The sequence below is a fragment of the Osmerus eperlanus genome, chromosome 3 (assembly GCF_963692335.1).
Source record: "Osmerus eperlanus chromosome 3, fOsmEpe2.1, whole genome shotgun sequence".
Lineage (NCBI taxonomy): Eukaryota > Metazoa > Chordata > Actinopteri > Osmeriformes > Osmeridae > Osmerus > Osmerus eperlanus.
In genome coordinates, this window is record NC_085020.1 from 16,120,339 (window position 1) to 16,137,309 (window position 16,971).

General features: G+C 42.4%; 1 long non-coding RNA gene across 1 annotated transcript; it reads left to right on the plus strand.

Annotated features, from left to right (window-relative positions):
- Positions 1 to 2,821: 2,821 nt before the first annotated feature.
- On the plus strand, positions 2,822 to 3,528 carry LOC134016904 (uncharacterized). The gene is made up of 3 exons (XR_009929706.1): positions 2,822 to 3,071; positions 3,165 to 3,267; positions 3,457 to 3,528. It is a non-coding gene; the product is annotated as an uncharacterized LOC134016904 (long non-coding RNA).
- The last annotated feature ends 13,443 nt before the right edge of the window (positions 3,529 to 16,971 follow it).

The following is a 16,971-nucleotide window of genomic DNA, read 5'->3' on the forward strand; positions in this document are numbered from 1 at the left end:
AACGTAAATAAGCTTGACATTTATTTAGTGGAAAATCGCTTTCATAAAAAGCTCACTGGTAGCGATCATTGTCAGTAACAACGCCAAGTGCGATATAGCCCTGTGTGGAGAAGCTGCCCCGGTAACCCAGCTAACACATGACGTTGCGGCAACGTTGCCAGTAAGTGCTCAGTTGGTAACCCGCGACGTTACCTTCTGGCAACGTCGTGGCAACGTCGTAGCTACGTTATAAAGGGAATGTTGCCAGTTGGTCCCATGGACAACGTTGCCACGACGTTGTACCTTGGTCGGCTGGTTACGTTATTTTTAGACCCGTGGGCAACGTTGCCGCGACGTCGTACCTTGGTCGGCTGGTTACGTTATTTGTTGGTCCCCTGGACAACGTTGCCGCGATGTCGTACCTTGGTCGGCTGATTACGTTATTTTTTGGTCCCCTGGACAACGTTGCCGCGACGTCGTACCTTGGTCGGCTGGTTACGTTATTTTTTGGTCCCCTGGACAACGTTGCCGCGACGTTGTACCTTGATCGGCTGGTTACGTTATTTTTTGGTCCCCTGGACAATGTTGCCGCGACGTCGTACCTTGGTCGGCTGGTTACGTTATTTTTTGGTCCCCTGGACAACGTTGCCGCGACGTTGTACCTTGGTCGGCTGGTTACGTTATTTTTAGACCCGTGGGCAACGTTGCCGCGACGTCGTACCTTGGTCGGCTGGTTACGTTATTTGTTGGTCCTCTGGACAACGTTGCCGCGACGTCGTACCTTGGTCGGCTGGTTACGTTATTTTTTGGTCCCATGGACAACGTTGCCGCGACGTTGTACATTGGTCGGCTAATTACCTTATTTTTAGACCCGTGGACAACGTTGCCGCGACGTCGTACCTTGGTCGGCTGGTTACGTTATTTTTTGGTCCCGTGGACAACGTTGCCGAGACGTTGTACCTTGGTCGGCTGGATACATTAATTTTGGTACCATGGGTTAAGTTGCGGCTAAGTCGCTCTTTGGTCGCAGGACAACGGATCTCGAGTGCATATAGTGGTTTATCCAGAGATGGAGAGATCACACTGGACTGCTCTCAGTTCTGACACTTTTGCAATGTACCCAGTCTACATGAATTTCAATCACACACAATATTAAATGTTGCACCCAGCACGTATAAATGTAGACAATGCATGTAATTCATGTGCAGCTCAGCCCCAGCATGTCATTGGTCATCAATTTTCTCATATGCAGAAACATAGTTTTAATAAATAAGACTGAATCTGGAATATAATTTAGTCTTTCATTCTTTACTATAAACATGTACAAAAGCAATCAATGTGTGATGTGTAACATGATTAAGCAAACATTCTTTGTATAGCACACCAAAGCTGTATGACACACAATGCAAATTTGTGCTCCAATAATTTTGGTGATACAAAATTGTTAAATGTGACCAAAAGGTAAGCGACTCTTAAGAGTTTCATTTCCAAAGACAAGTCATCACAGAATATTACAATTCTTCCTTAGCAAACCTGCCCCTCAGTCTGCCCCTGAGCAACAACTTTGCGCATGCCCATTTCAACGCATCGCTCAAATTGGGGTTTCAGAAGAGATTTTGCAGGGGTTCAACACTGTCTTGTACGCATTGGATTTCAACTGGAAATGAGCTACTTCAAAGGTGAGTTTCTTTACAGAAATATATAAACATATTTTAAGAAATTTGATGGGGCATACTTATACGTATATGTTTGAAATGTAGGCCATTTAGCCTGTTTATGTGCTATCAGATTCACATTGTTTACGTTAGGATTTCGATAGCTACAGTATAGTAGAGGTTAAACCCTCCAGAAAGTTATGTTGAAATACTGAAAATGCATAGGCCTACATGTTTTCAAAGTTTAGCTTCTCACAAATCACCCACAAAAGAATCAGTGAAAATAAACGTTCAGAACTGTTAAAAAACCTTGTCCCAAAATAGTTTATTTAGCCCGGAATTTTCAAAGACTGTGGAGCTAGCGTGGCTGATCACGTTTTAATCACAGCAATGGCGTCTATAAAAGTATCATGTCACTAATTTTTCCAATTTGTACATGACATCTTTTTTTGGATAAGTTTATTCGTTTTAACCTTTTAGATGCGTGAGTTTTAAATATTTCCGACGCTTCCACCAGTTATTTTTCCAAAACGGCAGCTAGGTTGCTTTAATTAGCTTCCGTTACCTAGCAACCTAGCATAATACTCGTAGCAATGCTACTACCTGCTAGTGTTACTTGTTAGCCTACTAATTGTAAATTTTGAAGCCATACTATAGCGTTTGTCATATAGTTTTTGTCTATCGGAAAACAGTCGGTTGGAATGTTCAGAATCACACATGTGCGACGCTACGATGTGGGGCCCTGCTTTCGAACGATCACATATGTGCAATGCTACTCCTTTTATATCAATATGCTATAACTATGTACATAAACTACATTCCATTTTCATTTCTGTACAGATTATCCTACCACCGTCACACGGCCTAGCACTGTGTCCCTGGGAAATGATGGTAAAGTAATGAATGACCGTTTAAAACAGTGACAATAATTGTATGAGCCATGGCAACCTAAAGGCTATGTTTTGAAGCAAAAGCATGACTTAAAACTTTTGCATCACCAGATTCCATACCCCTAGATGTCAACTCTGGTCTGGTGGAGGTGAACCAATTGGGGGCCCAGGAAAACAGCTGGCAGCCAGGCAAGTGCAAATATAAGACACTCAAAAAAATATATGCTTTGTATACAACCATTCAAGGTAACATTTGTTATTTACATAAATGTTACAGCTAATCTAGAAGAACCACAGTGTATGCCAATCATGCTAACTCTTGTAAACTTGTTTTACTTGTCTTTAATGACAGACACATTACAGGTTATGCTCCGGAAGATGGAGACATTGGAGGAGAACCAGCGAGAGGCTCTCCTATTCAGGCGACTACAGGGCAGACACACTGCCAGTGCCAGTGATGGACCTACAGGTGGCCCAAACACAGGCTGAACTCCAAGACGCCTTAAGCGAGGAGCGCCTTAAGGTGCTGGAGTTGCGAAAGAGAGTGGTAAGTGTTTGGAGATGCCATGAACTATGGCTTACACGCAGCGTTCAACGTTCACATTGGTGCTGACAATAAGTTCATGACTTCTAATTCCAGACGCTGTGATGAAGTGGAAGACGGGACTGGGAGAGAAAGCTGTGGAGCTCCTCATAGAGGAGACACTCAAACACAACCCGGCAGCCCATTCAAAACAAGCCAGGTGAATGAATCATGATTGCAGCTTCCATATCCAACCTTTCACATGGCTATGTGACACAAATCTAGAATCACATGTTTTTTTGATGATGTATATTATTTTAGATGTGATTTTTTTATGACTTGTATAGCGCCTTTTTACACGTGCAATTATGTTGATAGAACACTAACTTATTTTGTGCTTCATTGTCAGGGCCAACAGACAGGACCTGTAGCGGGGACTGGCAGAAGATTTTAATTCACTGTTTGGCACTTTGTTTGAAATAAAATGACAATGTTACATGGAAATGCTGCCTTGTTTATGATTAGCTGGAGTTAGGCTACACATCACACAAACCTCCTAAAGTTGGCTACCATGTAGCCTATTATACAAGAACAAGTAGCATTTTGGGCAAATGAGGTCTGCATATGAACCGCCCCAATATAAGCAGTAGAATTGAGAAATATAGGTTACTTAGTTAACGTTGCAGTTACGGACTGGCAACGTCACAAAATTACGTTGCTAGGAGGTCGCGGTTACGGACTGGCAACGTCGGAAAATGACGTTGCTAGGAGGTCGCGGTTACGGACTGGCAACGTCGGAAAATGACGTTGCTAGGAGGTCGCGGTTACGGACTGGCAACGTCGGAAAATGACGTTGCTAGGAGGTCGCGGTTACAGACTGGCAACGTCGGAAAATGACGTTGCTAGGAGGTCGCGGTTACAGACTGGCAATGTCGGAAAATGACGTTGCTAGGAGGTCGCGGTTACGGACTGGCAACGTCGGAAAATGACGTTGCTAGGAGGTCGCGGTTACAGACTGGCAACGTCGGAAAAATAACGTTGCCACGACGTCGCGGTTACGGACTGGCGTCCCACAGATGCACGGTCCCGCAACGTCGCCAAAGACGTTGCGGCAACGTAACTGTGTTAGCTGGGAAATTGTACAGTACAGTACACTACTGCTGTGTTCGTCTTGGTAGCGATTGCGTTGGTTGAATTTGATTTAACGTTCCGTTGTACGGTTTAGGCTGAAATTAATTATTTTCATGAACAGATTGACAAAGTTTAGGCTGTGGCAATGAAGTTAAGGTTAGCAGTTAGATAGACTTTTGATTTAAGTAAGGGGAGTGCCGAACATGTTCTGTCGCCGTTTGACTTCCTACAGCTGTGTAGATGTTTTTGTAGTGTCTCGTGTAGGCTACAGCGTTGCAGTGAGCAACACTGGTTTGAAACCACAGGTAATGATAATTTCACCCACAAATCGTTTACTTGTAATGTAATGTCATAATAAATCCTACAACGAAAATGTATTTGTGAGGAATGTTTATTTTAACGATTGAAAACAGATGCATCATAGACCACTGTAGTATGTGTTGCCCGGCCAACAGAGACTAATGTCATGATGCTAATACTTCAGTGACATAGTAGACTACTGTTTCCGAAAGTAGATGTATTTCCTTAATAAAATCAGCTTATATTGTACATTACACGTCACAATTGTGTGTCATATCACAAAGTAAAATTAGTAAATAGGTATCACCCTGGCCTCTTTGCTTGTGGCGTTTCTGCATCTCCCTTGCAGTAAAGCAGTTAGCTTAGCTATCTCCCAGAAGTTAACAAGCTGCTAAACTAATGTTCTGCTAGAGATAGTCACGCGAGTTTTCGTGACGTTAGTGACGTAAGTAGCGTCATTGACTGTGGCTAGCAAGTTAGCCACCGTTAGCTTCACTTTTCGCCACAAAAACGTAATTTCCACTTAAACCATGCAACGGAACGTAAATCCCAATAGAAGCAACCCAATCGCTACCAAGACGAAACTTTTGACACCTAGGTTGTCTATGTAGGCCAAATATTGACTGAGTTTTAGGGGGGCAAAAAGAAATAATAATAATAACTAGAGAGGGTACAATTTCTGGGGAAATTGTAGGGTGTGCTTGCTTGCGTCGGTTGTACAGGGATTTTAATGCCATTTTTACAACTGATATTCCTGTATATTTTATATAAAAATGCATAGGGCCTACTTATTATGTATAAATATTACATAGATTTAAAAGCATCTTTTTTTTGCTGCTCATTTACAACTCAAAATACGAGTGAAGTGTAGAATGAAATATGATGTCTTCTCATTTCCCCTGCAAGAGGCAGCCTCATAGCTGAATCAAAACGAATACATTTGGCAGACCGGTGTAAAAATGGACCTAATCTCTATGACTTAAACGTCCTTCTAAGTTTTCCCTTCTCGTGATATTTTCAGGCATTTAGCCTACTCATATTGCATTCATTCATTAATAAAGAACCCCCTTTGAAGATTATTCTACGACGTTACCAGCAGAAGATAGAATCGCGATTCAAACAGTACCATCTGCTAACTGAAAATATGCCCCCAAAAACGTAAATAAGCTTGACATTTATTTAGTGGAAAATCACTCATTCATAAAAAGCTCACTGGTAGCGATCATTGTCAGTAACAACGCAAAATGCGATATAGCCCTGTGTGGAGAAGCTGCCCCGGTAAATTCTACTACTACAGTACAGTACAGTGATCCCTCGCCACTTCGCGGTTCACTTATCGCGGATTCGCTATTTCGCGGATTTTCATAATGCATTTTTTTTTTTTTGGTGCATTGTGCTCTGCATTCTGATTCGCTAAAAACTCACTCCCGCTTCTTGTATCAAAACATGCTACGAATTGTGCTATCATCGTATCATATCATATCATCGTCTCGTGCAGTTATGTGTACGTACATAAAACAGCTTGGCAAATTTACATTAAGTTGGCCAAATTATCTTGTAATTTCGAACATCTCCTAAACCCATAATGTCGATGAAACGGCCTACACGTGAGTCACTGTATTTGTATACATGTAATAGTTGCTAATTGTAAAAAAAAAAAAGTTTTCTATTTCGCGGATTTCACTTATCGTGGGTCATTTTCGGAACGTAACCCCCGCGATAAACGAGGGATTACTGTACTAGGCTACTGCTGTGTTCGTCTTGGTAGCGATTGCGTTGGTTGAATTCGATTAAACGTTCCGTTGTACGGTTTAGGCTGAAATTAATTATTTTCATGAACAGATTGACAAAGTTTAGGCTGTGGCAATGAAGTTCAGGTTAGTAGTCAGATAGTTTCACCTATTGAAAGACTGATTTAAGTAAGGGGAGTGCCGAACATGTTCTGTCGCCGTTTGACTTCCTAAACAGCTGTGTAAGTTAGATGTTTTTGTCGTGTCTCGCATAGGCTACAGCGCTGCAATGAGCAACACTGGTTTGAAACCACAGGTAATGATCATTTCACCAACAAATCGTTTACTTGTAATGTAATGTCATAATAAATCCTACAAAGAAAATGTATTTGTTAGGAATGTTTATTTTAACGATTGAAAACAGATGCATCATAGACCACTGTGGTATGTGTTGCCCGGGCAACAGAGGCTAATGTCATGATGCTAATGCTTCAGTGAAATAGTAGACTACCGTTTCCAAAAGTAGATGTGGGCCTACTTCCTTAATAATATCAGCTAATATTGTACATTACATTTCATAATTGTGTTTCACATCACAAAGTAAAATGAGTAAATAGTTATCACCCTGGCCTCTTTGCTTGTGGCGTTTCTGCAGCTGCCGTGCAGTAAAGCTATAGTTAGCCTAGCTATCCCCCAAGTTAACAAATGCAAAACGAATGTTCTGCTACAGGTAGTCACGCGTGTTTTCGTGACGTTAGTGACGTAGTGACGTTAGTAGCGTCATTGACTGTGGTTAGCAAATTAGCCACCGTAAGCTTCACTTTTCACCACAAAAACGCAATTTCTACTTAAACCATGCAACGGAACGTAAATAAAAATACAACCAACGCAATCGCTACCAAGACGAACCTTTTGACACCGCCGTTGTGTATGTAGTCCAAATATTGACTGATCCTTAGGGGGGCGAAAATAAACAATAATAAATAATAAATATATATGTAAGAGAACAAAGGTTGTGCTCTTGCCGAAGGCAAAGCACACCCAACTAGAGAGGGTACAATTTCTGGGGAAATTGTAGGGTGTGCTTGCTTGCGTCGGTTGCACAGGGGTCCGTTTTTGAATGACATTTTTACAACTGATATTTCTGTATATTTTATATAAAAATGCATACTTATTATTTATAAAGATTACATAGATTTAAAAGCAGGTTTTTTTTGCTGCTCATTTACAACTGAAAATACGAGTGAAGTGTAGAATGAAATAGATGTCTTCTCATTTCCCCTGCAAGAGGCAGCCTCATCGTTGAATCAAAACGAATAAATTTGGCAGACCGGTGTAAAAATTGACCTAATCTCTATGACTTAAACGTCCTTTTATGTTTTTCCCTTCTTGTGATATTTTAAGGCATTTAGCCTACTCATATTGCATTAATTTATGAATAAAGAACCCCCTTTGAAGATTATTCTACGACGTTACCGGCAGTAGAAGATGGAATCGCGATTCAAACAGTACCATCTGCTAACTGAAAATATGCCCCCAAAAACGTAAATATGCTTGACATTTATTTAGTGGAAAATCGCTTTCATAAAAAGCTCACTGGTAGCGATCATTGTCAGTAACAACGCCAAGTGCGATAGCCCTGTGTGGAGAAGCTGCCCCAGTAAATTGTACTACTACGGTACAGTACTAGACTACTGCTGTGTTCGTCTTGGTAGCGATTGCGTTGGTTGAATTGGATTTAACGTTCCGTTGTACGGTTTAGGCTGAAATTAATTATTTTCATGAACAGATTGACAAAGTTTAGGCAGTGGCAATGAAGTTAAGGTTAGTAGTTAGATAGACTTTTGATTTAAGTAAGGGGAGTGCCGAACATGTTCTGTTGCAGTTTGACTTCCTAAACAGCTGTGTAGCTAGTTAGATGTTTTTGTAGTGTCTCGCGTAGGCTACAGCGTTGCAGTGAGCAACACTGGTTTGAAACCACAGGTAATGATAATTTCACCCACAAATCGTTTACTTGTAATGTAATGTCATAATAAATCCTACAACGAAAATGTATTTGTGAGGAATGTTTATTTTAACGATTGAAAACAGATGCATCATAGACCACTGTAGTATGTGTTGCCCGGGCAACAGAGGCTAATGTCATGATGCTAATACTTCAGTGACATAGTAGACTACTGTTTCCGAAAGTAGATGTACTTCCTTAATAAAATCAGCTTATATTGTAAATTACACGTCACAATTGTGTGTCATATCACAAAGTAAAATTAGTAAATAGTTGGCCTCACCCTGGCCTCTTTGCTTGTGGCGTTTCTGCAGCTGCCTTGCAGTAAAGCAGTTAGCTTAGCTATCTCCCAGAAGTTAACGAGCTGCTAAACTAATGTTCTGCTAGAGGTAGTCACGCGAGTTTTCGTGACGTTAGTGACGTAAGTAGCGTCATTGACTGTGGCTAGCAAGTTAGCCACCGTTAGCTTCACTTTTCGCCACAAAAACTTAATTTCCACTTAAACCATGCAACGGAACGTAAATCCCAATAGAAGCAACTCAATCGCTACCAAGACGAAACTTTTGACACCTAGGTTGTCTATGTAGGCCAAATATTGACTGAGTTTTAGGGGGGCAAAAAGAAATAAAAATAATAACTAGAGAGGGTACAATTTCTGGGGAAATTGTAGGGTGTGCTTGCTTGCGTCGGTTGCACAGGGGTCCGTTTTTGAATGACATTTTTACAACTGATATTTCTGTATATTTTATATAAAAATGCATACTTATTATTTATAAAGATTACATAGATTTAAAAGCTTTTTTTTTTGCTGCTCATTTACAACTGAAAATACGAGTGAAGTGTAGAATGAAATAGATGTCTTCTCATTTCCCCTGCAAGAGGCAGCCTCATCGTTGAATCAAAACGAATACATTTGGCAGACCGGTGTAAAAATTGACCTAATCTCTATGACTTAAACGTCCTTTTAAGTTTTTCCCTTCTTGTGATATTTTAAGGCATTTAGCCTACTCATATTGCATTCATTCATGAATAAAGAACCCCCTTTGAAGATTATTCTACGACGTTACCAGCAGTAGAAGATGGAATCGCGATTCAAACAGTACCATCTGCTAACTGACAATATGCCCCCAAAAACGTAAATAAGCTTGACATTTATTTAGTGGAAAATCGCTTTCATAAAAAGCTCAGTGGTAGCGATCATTGTCAGTAACAACGCCAAGTGCGATATAGCCCTGTGTGGAGAAGCTGCCCCGGTACTACGGTACAGTACTAGACTACTCCTGTGTTCGTTCGTCTTGGTAGCGATTGCGTTGGTTGAATTGGATTTAACGTTCCGTTGTACGGTTTAGGCTGAAATTAATTATTTTCATGAACAGATTGACAAAGTTTAGGCTGTGGCAATGAAGTTAAGGTTAGTAGTTAGATAGACTTTTGGTTTAAGTAAGGGGAGTGCCGAACATGTTCTGTCGCCGTTTGACTTCCTACAGCTGTGTAGATGTTTTTGTAGTGTCTCGGGTAGGCTACAGCGTTGCAGTGAGCAACACTGGTTTGAAACCACAGGTAATTATAATTTCACCCACAAATCGTTTACTTGTAATGTAATGTCATAATAAATCCTACAACGAAAATGTATTTGTGAGGAATGTTTATTTTAACGATTGAAAACAGATGCATCATAGACCACTGTAGTATGTGTTGCCCGGGCAACAGAGGCTAATGTCATGATGCTAATACTTCAGTGACATAGTAGACTACTGTTTCCGAAAGTAGATGTACTTCCTTAATAAAATCATCTTATATTGTACATTACACGTCACAATTGTGTGTCATATCACAAAGTAAAATTAGTAAATACTTATTACCCTGGCCTCTTTGCTTGTGGCGTTTCTGCAGCTGCCTTGCAGTAAAGCAGTTAGCTTAGCTATCTCCCAGAAGTTAACGAGCTGCTAAACTAATGTTCTGCTAGAGGTAGTCACGCGAGTTTTCGTGACGTTAGTGACGTAAGTAGCGTCATTGACTGTGGCTAGCAAGTTAGCCACCGTTAGCTTCACTTTTCGCCACAAAAACTTAATTTCCACTTAACCCTTGTGTTATCTTCGGGTCATTCTGACCCATCAGTCATTGTGACCCACCGTCGTATTGCGACAGATTTACCGCATACAAAGACAAAGTGAAGCCTTTTCTTTTAACCGTTGGGCTGTCTCAGACCCCCCACATTGCGAAGGTTAAAAGAAAATTATTTTAATTTGTTTTTGTATTGGGTAAAATTGGGTAAACACAACGATGGTTCGTTATGAACCTTTGGGTCATGTGACCCGAAGGCAGCACGAGGGTTAAACCATGCAACGGAACGTAAATCGCAATAGAAGCAACTCAATCGCTACCAAGACGAAACTTTTGACACCTAGGTTGTCTATGTAGGCCAAATATTGACTGAGTTTTAGGGGGGCAAAAAGAATAAAAAGAATAATAATATATATGTGACAGAACAAAGGTTGTGCCCTTGCCGAAGGCAAAGCACACCCAATAATATATATGTGAGAAAACAAAGGTTGTGCCCTTGCCGAAGGCAAAGCACACCCAACTAGAGAGGGTAGAATTTCTGGGGAAATTGTAGGGTGTGCTTGCTTGCGTCGGTTGTACAAGGATTTTAATGCCATTTTTACAACTGATATTCCTGTATATTTTATATAAAAATGCATAGGGCCTACTTATTATGTATAAATATTACATAGATTTAAAAGCATCTTTTTTTTTGCTGCTCATTTACAACTCAAAATACGAGTGAAGTGTAGAATGAAATAGATGTCTTCTCATTTCCCCTGCAAGAGGCAGCCTCATCGTTGAATCAAAACGAATACATTTGGCAGACCGGTGTAAAAATTGACCTAATCACTATGACTTAAACGTCATTTTAAGTTTTTCCCTTCTCATGATATTTTCAGGCATTTAGCCTACTCATTGCATTCATTCATTAATAAAGAACCCCCTTTGAAGATTATTCTACGACGTTACCCGGCAGTAGAAGATGGAATCGCGATTCAAACAGTACCATCTGCTAACTGAAAATATGCCCCCCAAAACGTAAATAAGCTTGACATTTATTTAGTGGAAAATCGCTCATTCATAAAAAGCTCACTGGTAGCGATCATTGTCAGTAACAACGCAAAATGCGATATAGCCCTGTGTGGAGAAGCTGCCCCGGTAAATTGTACTACAACGGTACAGTACTAGACCACTGCTGTGTTCGTCTTGGTAGCGATTGCGTTGGTTGAATTGGATTTAACGTTCCGTTGTACGGTTTAAGCTGAAAATAATTATTTTCATGAACAGATTGACAACGTTTAGGCTGTGGCAATGAAGTTCAGGTTAGTAGTTAGACTTTTGATTTAAGTAAGGGGAGTGCCGAACATGTTCTGTCGCCGTTTGACTTCCTAAACAGCTGTGTACTGTAGTGTAGATGTTTTTGTAGTGTGTCTCGCGTAAGCTACAGCGTTGCAGTGAGCTACACTGGTTTGAAACCACAGGTAATGGTCATTTCACCAACAAATCGTTTACTAATGTCAGAATAAATCCTACAACGAAAATGTATATGTGAGAATTGTTTATTTTAACGATTGAAAACAGATAACGCTACATCATAGACCACTGTAGTATGTGTTGCCCGGGCAACACAGGATAATGTCATGATGCTAATATTTCAGTGAAATAGTAGACTACTGTTTCCGAAAGTAGATGTACTTCCTTAATAATATCAGCTTATACTGTACATTACACATCACAATTGTGTGTCATATCACAAAGTAAAATGAGTAAATAGTTATCACCCTGGCCTCTTTGCTTGTGGCATTTCTGCAGCTGCCTTGCAGTAAAGCTATAGTTAGCCTAGCTATCCCCCAAGTTAACAGATGCGAAACGAATGTTCTGCCAAAGGTAGTCACGCGTGTTTTCGTGACGTTAGTGACGTAGTGACGTTAGTAACGTCAGTGACTGTGGCTAGCAAATTAGCCACCGTTAGCTTCACTTTTCGCCACAAAAACTTAACTTGAGCCTAAACCATGCAACGGAACGTAAATTCCAATAGAAGCAACTCAATCGCTACCAAGACGAAACTTTTGACACCTACGTTGTCTATGTAGGCCAAATATTGACTGAGTTTTAGGGGGGCAAAAAGAAATAATAAAAAAAAATATATATATATATATGTGAGAGAACAAAGGTTGTGCTCTCGCCGAAGGCTTGAGCACACCCAATAATAGCCCAAAAAAGAACGTGGCAGCAATTGAAAATTGTAGGATAAAATTCAAAACACTGAAGAAGGCCATGGTTAATTGCACTTGATGTGGGCTAATAATGTTTTTGTCTTCACATCTTGAACAAAATCAAAAATTACTTCAAAATAACTTTGCCACACACATTTATTAACTGATAGGCTAACTAACATTATTATATTACGAGTATTTCCAATTAACATAGTCTGCCTCCACGGATCCAGAGGGGGCTTGGACAGTGACAGACTGTGGCTGTGCCAAGTGTTGTCACAGCCTCACTTTGGGAAAGCATGCCCTACTGGGAACATTAGGGGAGACTGTTGGGCACAGAATCTAATTATCTTCTTTGGAAAGGGCAACATTTGGGACACTGTCATGTAGGGGCAGCATAAAGGGCACTTCATAACAGCACCTTTTTCCATTGGAAGTAAGGGCATGGGAACAGTCCAATTTAGGCCATTGTAAGGGCACCTTATAGGGTACTGCATCACATTTTCTATACTATAAAGGAACTCTTTTTACATTTATAGAGGGCACACTGTCATTTATTGCATGGGGCATCCTGTGCACTCAAGCATATTTCACAATGTGAATGGCAGACAGTAGGGCACTTGGTCTAATTTTTGCCACTCTAGAGGGCATTTTAGAAACACCTTTTCAACCAGGCAGTCACCCCCTGAGTCTTCCAGTGGGCCTGGATACACCCATGGGGACAGTATATTGCACCTATAATATTGGGGAAGCCAGAGGAGAGGTAATATACAGGCTTGTCAACATATAGGCTACTTTAAACAATGAAAATACTTTATACAATTGAATAAAAAGTCCTCCTTGATTCTTTGTGTTTCAAGATTACCTGAAAAACTGATGATAATATTCAGGTACTGCTTTGGAGCAAGGTATACCCTTCATATTTCCTGGCATAGTTGCCCGTTCAAGAATGTCCCACATGCAAAGACATAGACAGATGCAGACAGACTGAACAGTGTCAAGGCTTGGCTACAGTGGGTTTGCTTCCTTGTGTGTGATTCCAGCAGACTACATAGTCTAGGCCTACCTACATAGACTGCAGTCTACTACCCTCCTTTCTACTATTATAGTCTACTCTCCTTTCTATTACTTTTTACAAAGGATGGTAGGCTGCTCTTATGTGTTCATTGCCATCCTTAAGAGTTGCTAAAGTGTTATTTCATATATATATATTTATGTATTTTTTTTTGGACTAAAGTGCTTTGTGCGCAGGAATTTACTCGACGGAACTGTCTTTTGAGATTCTGTTTCCGCCTGTTTTAAATTATTTGCAACACATTTTAGTTTAGCTTGACTTTTAGCCTGACACGGATCAGGCTAGTTCCGATGTATAAGTTACCTTGGTTACGTAGCTAGAACTAAAATAAGCCACCTTAATGGAACGGAACTCTCGCTAAAGTAAGTGAGACTTGACGAAATAAGTCTCGCTTTTCCTTAATCGATGTTGATGGAACACCCCCCTGGTCTCTTCCCCCCACTGCCAAGGAAAACAGCCCTATTTAATCATAGTACAAACGGATGCGCTTGGTTGATTGGTAACGGATGATTAGTGGATGCAGGTGGGAGCTGGTGATGACGTGATGGTGATGACTCGCTGCTGGGTGTAGGCCACTCCCCACATCGCCTAAGAAAACAGACAGAACACACACACACACACAACACACCAGACAGGGTGGGACACGTAACACGCCCCCCCCCAAAAAAACACAAACCCCTAGTTTGTGTTACCCAACACACATGCCAAGGCATCGGCCACTACATTGTTAGACCCTTTCACATGGCAGATCTCCAGATTGAACCCCTGGGCAAGTAAGGCCCACCGCATCAAGCGGCGATTCTGATTGTACATCCTGCTCAGGAACACCAAGGGGTTGTGATCCGTGAAGACCACCACAGGTAATGTGCTCGAGCCCACGTACACCTCAAAGAATTGTAAAGCCAACAACAGGGCGAGGGCCTCCTGCTCAACGGTAGAGTACCTGGATTGGCAGGGGTTGAACTTTTGTGAGAAGAAACAGACAGGATGGTCCACTCCGTCTCCATCCTCCTGTAGAGGATGGAGACGCTCCAGCCCCAATGGCACTAGCGTCTACCTCCAATTTAAAAGGCTTCTCAAAATTAGGGGCAGCAAGAACTGGGGCACTACAAAGCAGAATTTTGGCAGAGTCGAAAACAGTCTGACAACTGGAAGACCACTGAAAAGGTGTCTTGGGGCTAAGCAGACTGGTTAGAGTGGCTACCACAGTGGAAAAGTAACGACAAAAGGTACGGTAGTAGCCTACCATCCCCAGAAACCTGCGTAGCTGGCGACGGGTCATAGGGGCAGGAAAGTCAACTATAGCCTCCACTTTGGCAGCCACGGGCCGCACCTGTCCACGTCCAACCTCTGTGCCTAAGTAGGTGACCGTAGCCCTGCCAAAGTCCCATTTAGCCAAGTTGACGTTCAAGGACGCTTTCTCCAATCTCTGAAACACGTCTGTTAAGGTGGAGATATGGTCAGACCACGCGGCAGAATGGATGACTAAGTCGTCTAAGTACGCGGTACAGTTGGGTACGTCACCTAACACAATATTGACCAGTCGTTGGAATGTGGCGGGGGCGTTGCGCATCCCAAACGCCATTACCGTGTGTTGTAGGAATACGTCAGGAGTAACAAAGGCGGAAATATCAGAGGCACGAGAGGTCAGAGGCACCTGCCAATACCCCTTTAGTAAGTCAAGTTTACTGACATACGCTGCAGCACCTATTGTGACGACGCAGTCGTCAATACGTGGTAGTGGAAACGAGTCGGGCACTGTGACTGCATTTACCCGACGATAATCCGTACAGAACCTGAAGGTACCGTCGGGTTTGGGTATCAAAATACAAGGGGAGCTCCAGGGACTGATGCTAGGTTTTGCCATCTGATGTTCTAGCAGGTAACCTACTTCCTTTTTCATTGCGGCTCTCTTCACAGCGTTCACACGGTAGGGATGCTGTTTGATCGGAGCAGCGTTCCTCACATATACGTCATGCTCCAAAACAGATGTACAGTTACGGACATCCCCAAACAGGCTGGGAAAACCAGTGATTAAACCCATAAGGTCCTTTGTTTGCTCTACCTCCAAATGCCCCAACTGGGAGTGGAGAGCCCTTAACATCTGGGAGTTACACAAACTTTCACATTGCTGGAGAGTGTTACGCACCACCAACCCATCCTCCTGCTCATCCTCTGCCATAGGGTCTGTATTAATCCCTACGTGAGCCATAGGCACGACAGTTGGGTGGGCCGACATATGTGAGGTTCCCGACTCTCGAACATGGTAGGTCTTTAACATGTTCACATGGCAAACGCGGGATGAACGTCTCCGGTCTGGGGTCTTAACGACATAGTCTGTCTCACTGTCTCTCGATTACGTAGGGACCAGAAAAACGCGCCGACAGAGAAGAGCCAGGGATCGGCAAAAGGACTAAAACTTGATCCCCTGGATTCAAGTCACGGCTTACCGCTTTTTTGTCATACCGGTGTTTCATTCTTTGTTGTGAGGCAGACAGGGCCTCTTTGGCTACCGCACATGCATCATGCAGCCTGTCACGCATTTGTCTGACGTAGTCTACCACGCTTCTTTTAGCAGAGCCTACTGTGTTAGGAGCCAGTATTTGTTCCTTCAGGACTTTCAAGGGTCCACGAACCGTGTGTCCAAACACAAGCTCCGCTGGACTGAACCCTAAGGATTCTTGCACTGTCTCGCGTATGGCGAACAGCACTAGTGGCACACCCTCGTCCCAGTCTTTCTGGGCATCCGCGCAATATTTGCGCAGCATCGCTTTGAGGGTCTGGTACCAGCGCTCCAAGGCACCTTGGCTCTCCGGGTGGTACGCACTTGATATGTTGTGGGTTATGGACAACATCTGTAACACTTTTGCAAACAACTGAGACAGGAAGTTTGTTCCCTGGTCTGTTTGCAACACTTTGGGTAGACCGAAGGTAGAAAAGAACTTGATCAATGCTTTGACTACAGCCCTGCCAGTGATCTTTCGAAGAGGACTAGCCTCTGGATATCTAGTGGCACTGCACATCACGGTTAATAAAAACTGATTACCAGCTCTAGTTCTGGGCAATGGGCCGACACAATCTACTATTACTCTTTCAAATGGCTCCCCGATCACAGGTATGGGGTGGAGAGGAGCCCGAGGTATAGTCTGGTTAGGCATCCCCATCAACTGACATGTATGACAGGTTTTGCAGTATTTAGCTACGTCGGATTTCATCCCTGGCCAAAAGAAATGCCGAAGGAGACGATCATACGTTTTCGTTATCCCTAGGTGGCCTGACCAATCGTGATCATGGGCCAGGGACAACACCTGCTGCCGAAGCGGTGTAGGGACTACTACCTGGTATACTGCGCTCCAAGCTCTGTCTGGCGTATGTGCTGCCCACCTTCTCATGAGAACCCCCTTCTCCAAGAAGTAGGCTG